The 4,688-nt window shown below is 40.5% G+C and overlaps 1 pseudogene; it reads right to left on the bottom strand.

The window, feature by feature from the left end:
• Positions 1-1,048: 1,048 nt before the first annotated feature.
• On the bottom strand, positions 1,049-2,378 carry LOC132514324 (elongation factor 1-gamma-like; annotated as a pseudogene).
• Between the last annotated feature and the right edge of the window lie 2,310 nt (positions 2,379-4,688).

Raw genomic sequence — 4,688 nt, 5'->3', positions numbered from 1 at the left:
ATTTATATACATTCACCAATTATTCCTAGTTGAAACAACACATTACATTATACAGTCTGTAGATTAGTCACTTTATCATCTTAGAGTTAATTGGTGTCATTTTGGAAGTACATATGCATAAATGTAGGCACCAGGTGTGTTGACTCTTTTTCCTTCTTCAGAAATGCATGTCTTTCTAATGGACAATTTCAGGACTAAAATTTAAAAGGGACTTTTGGTATCACCTATTTTATTATTTGATCTTTAGGTAAGTTCTCTTAGATTATTTTCATTTTAAGCTGGCAATATAATTTATTGTTTTTTTATTTTTATAATATTTTTCAGGGTTGTTAACTGACATTTTTGACTGCTCTACATTGCAGGAAGCAGTAGGGCGTGTTTAAGGTTCAGGCTCCAGTGACACCCACTTGGTTCAAAATCCTGCCTCCACCACCTAAGATGTGTGATCACAGGCAACTTGCTTAAATCTCTGAACCCCACTTCCTTGTTATAAAATAGGGATACTCCAGAGATGATCCACAGCCAGGTTAGGGCCCACAGGCCAGTATCTGTTCCAAGGAATCTGTACCTCTTCTTGCTGTTTGTCTGAATTGTTGAAACTATGACTCTTGGATACGGCTGCTGCCCCACCTCATAGGGCAGCTGCAGGAAGTAGTGTTAAGTCACTCTTCATTCTGTGCTCTCACCCCATCAGCAGGTATTCTCCCCCTTCATGCAGGAAGGTCTGGAATTAGGTAGTTACAAAGCCCTGTCTCACCACCTCCTAACTACATCCAATGTTTCCCAGCTAGCCTAGAAGATCGTCATCAAAGGAGAGGCAAGGCAATTAAAAAAAAAATCAAAACCGAGGACAGACCTCTCTTTCTGCTCTTCTGAAGGCTTCTCTCCTGCACAGGAAGGTCCTGCAGGTATAGACAACACCCTGCTTCAAAATATCTACTCCCCTTTGAAGAAACCATGACCCACGAAGGAGGCAGGGCAGGAAAGGCTTCAATGTTCAGTTTCCTTTAATGACCCCCATTCTCCCTGAAAGGCAGGTGCAGGCAGCTAGGCAATGGCAAGAGATGTTCACTTGAAGATCTTGCCCTGATTAAAGGCTTTGCCCGCATGCTGGAAGACCCCATCCCAGGAAAAATATTCTTGAACCAGCGGCTGGGTATCCTCGCTGCTGGGATCCAGTTTCTGCTATGTGTATGACTCATAATCCACCTGCCAATCTGGACTCAGGGGAAAGGCAAGTTCCTGGCCTCGGAAGACTCAGACTCCAGAAATGGAGCTGCTATTGTTGGTTCCAAAGAGAATGACACTGGCAAAGGCATTCTTCCTCAGTTTGTCCAATCGCTGGAACATTCCATTGATAAGGTTGCAGCTTATGAATGTCTGGGTGAGCTCTTCAGGGAAGCAGTAGTCGCTGTACCACAGGAATCAGCCATTTTTATCAAAGTGCTCCCAAAAATACGGCAGCACCACGGAGAGTGTGTCCTCGTTGGAGTACTTGCGCTTAAATTCATCCAACACAAAGTTACTCTTGGGCAGGTGAGCAAAGGGATCCTTGGCCTTCTGCTCAGCAGCCAATGCCTGCTCACATTCATCCAGCTCCTCCTCAGTAGCAGAGGCAGCTGTTTTCTTCTCCTCCTTCCGCTCAGCTTGGGGCTTCTTCTTCTCTTCTCGAGAAACTTTCTCTTTCCGTGGGGTGTCCTTTTTAGGCTGGCTCTCTGCAAACTTTTTAACATCAAACTGGGCTATTTTTTCAGTTTCACCTCACCCAAGATAGCCCAGAACTGGGGCTGGTTAATGCAGGTGAGGAGCCAGTGGTTTGTATTAGGAAAGGACTGGCAGAAAGAAGGCTTCAGAACCTGTTTATAAAGCCACAACAGGGTGCAGACAGCTGTGATGTCAGCCATTGTCACACGTTCGCCCACCAGAAAAATCCTTGTCTTCAAGTGAGCATCCAGCAGCCCCATAATTTGCCTCACCACCTCCTTTGCATTCTCTGTGACCTGCTTGTTGTGGTGCATGTTGCTCAAGGTGGGGAACACCCAGGTACTGGCTGGGGGAACTATGTTTCTATCAGCAAAGCTCACCCACTGCACCACCTAGACTGCTGCTTCAAGAGTACTTCTCTGCAACTCCTCGTTGCTCACATAGGAGGCAATGCCATTGTTCTCAAACACACAGAATCCATCATCACCCTCAAAGGCTGGAACCTTGCCAGCAGGAAATTTACTGAGAAATTCAGGGGTGCAGTTGGTTTGGCCAAAATAGAACTGGGGTGGTGCGGAGAGCACATGGACTTGATCCCCGCTGTACTGAGTGGCAGTGAGGACCTTGAAGGCCTTCCAGTTTTCAGGATATGTGCACAAGGTTCCAGCCGCCATGGTGATTCTGCAGAGAAAGGGGCTAATTTATTGTCATATTACTATGTGATCATTTTAAGCTGGGTACCTTATAAAAGTGATGCATAAGGCTCTTAGAGGGAAGGCTAGCATGAAGATTTTATCAATAATGTGAAGATTCATTAAGTCAATTGAGCTAAATTATCCCATTTCTTAAACAACCCCATGATTTTGGAAGCACACGCTCAATCTTTATTCAGCTTACTTAATACATTAAGGGTCTTTTAAAATATTTCATATACTAGCTGGAATAAAGAAAAAAATTCTCTTAAAAGTTTTTTAAATTTTATCTCAAGAATTAATATAAGTACATTATTATTATGGTAGATAATTCTACTTAGAATTATTATCTTCTCTTACATACAGTACTAACATTTCCATAAACTAGCAACAGGGAGAGCTAATATCGCTGGGATTTTTCAACCCTCATTACACGACTGGAACACATTTCTTTGTAAAAAAACAACAACATTCTCAGATGACTATTACCCACTGTGATAAACTATTTCTTACTCTGCCATTATTGTCATAAGAGTTAATGAAAAGCCTCTTGTTACTTTACAAGTACAAATCTTTTTTTAAAATTTTATTTTTTATGGAAGTAGAGTCAAGTTACAATGTTTCAGGTATACAGCAAAGTGATTCATTATATATATATATATATATATATATATATGATATTAATATAGTTCCCTGTGCTATACAGTAGGTTCTTGTTGTTTATCTATTTTATATATAGTAATGTGTATCTGTTAATCCCAAATTTCAATTTTATTCCTCAACCCCTTTCCCCTTTGGTAACCATAAGTTTGTTTTCTATGTCTAGGACATTTAAAAATATTCATTCAGAAAATAGTTATTACTATTATGTGACTGACTATGGATTAGGGACTAGGAATACAACAATAAAGACAAATGCTTGTGCCTCATGGTTTTCATTCTAGTGAAGGATAAGGTTATGTCTAAGTGGGTTTTTCTTTTCTTGGCCACACACTTAGATACTGACATTTGAATATCTAAATTTTAGCATCTCATGTTGTTTTGTTTGCTCTATTATGCATCTCTGATTGTTTTGTGTATTTTGTCTTTAGGGAGTTGATAACAACTTAGTGGTAAAAAGTGCAAGGTTAGGGCCTTATTGCCTAGGTCTGAGTCCTGCTCAGCTATTTTCTAGTTGTGTTATATTGAACAAGTTTTCTTTATCATTATAAGCTTCCCAGGAATAGCAGTAGGGACAACTATGCCATAGGTTTAAAAGAGACACTTGTAAAGCACTGAGCAGAGTGCCAGGCACATTCATTAACCATTATTTCTTAAGATTAACTATTAATTTTGAGGCCAAATATTTTCATTATTACATATTTTTCATATCCTATAACAATTAGAATGGTGCTGTGTTCACAGAGAGGCAATAATAAATTCCCTGGAAAAAAGTAATAAGAGCAGCTTTGATAAAGAAAAGCAGGGGAGAATACACAGGCTCTAAACAATTCCATCAGGGAAGTGATAAATGAAAGGGAGAGGGAAGCTGAAAACAAAGGTCTCAAGGTAAAGCCATACTCCATAGTTAGCTACTTTTACCATTTATTAATGACCAGTCTTAAGGGGGAGGATTCAAAAGAATTTTTTTTTTGTTTTTTAAACAATATTCTCGTCAGAATTGAAACTCCGTATCTATGGTTCTCCCTTTCCCTGGAGGAAGTTAGATAAGAGGATACAAAGAAAGGGTCATCTTTGAAAAGTCTTCTCTTCCTTGACATGAGTTTCAGACCCAATAGCACAATGTGTTGGAGAGGCAAGGGAATTGTGGCCCATCAACTGCAAAGATGTCTTCCTTCTCTGCTTTACTAAGAAGTCAGATGCCTGGGAATGACTGCTTTGGTCTCCTGACATCTCCAGAAGGTTTGATGTGTTACTGTGGGAGCCAATAAACCATTTTCTCTGTGATGACAGAGTTCTGAGTCCAGCTGTGTCAGACACAAAGAGGAGTGATTCTTTCCTTCAAATGTTGGGGCTCTCACCTAGTGTGAGACACCTCGATGGGGTTGTAACTTTGGGGAGATGTGACAATGATAGCATAGCCCTGTTTGCTGGGTCTGAGTGATGCATAATTCTTGCAGTCAGCAAAATCCTCAGCCAAGAACAGAGAAACCTTTTGTACTGAGTTTCTCTTTTCTTCACACTCTTCTCTTTAGAGAATTCTGAGTTGAATTGGGCTGATGGAGATTTTGCTGTTTATCACATCAGACAGCCTTCTCTCCAGACACAATTCTTCTGGGAGTTTCACTGATT

The sequence above is a fragment of the Lagenorhynchus albirostris genome, unplaced genomic scaffold (genome assembly GCF_949774975.1).
Source record: "Lagenorhynchus albirostris unplaced genomic scaffold, mLagAlb1.1 scaffold_141, whole genome shotgun sequence".
Taxonomy (NCBI): domain Eukaryota; kingdom Metazoa; phylum Chordata; class Mammalia; order Artiodactyla; family Delphinidae; genus Lagenorhynchus; species Lagenorhynchus albirostris.
The sequence above is the reverse complement of the archived record's forward strand: the minus strand, read 5'-3'. Positions and strand labels throughout refer to the sequence as shown.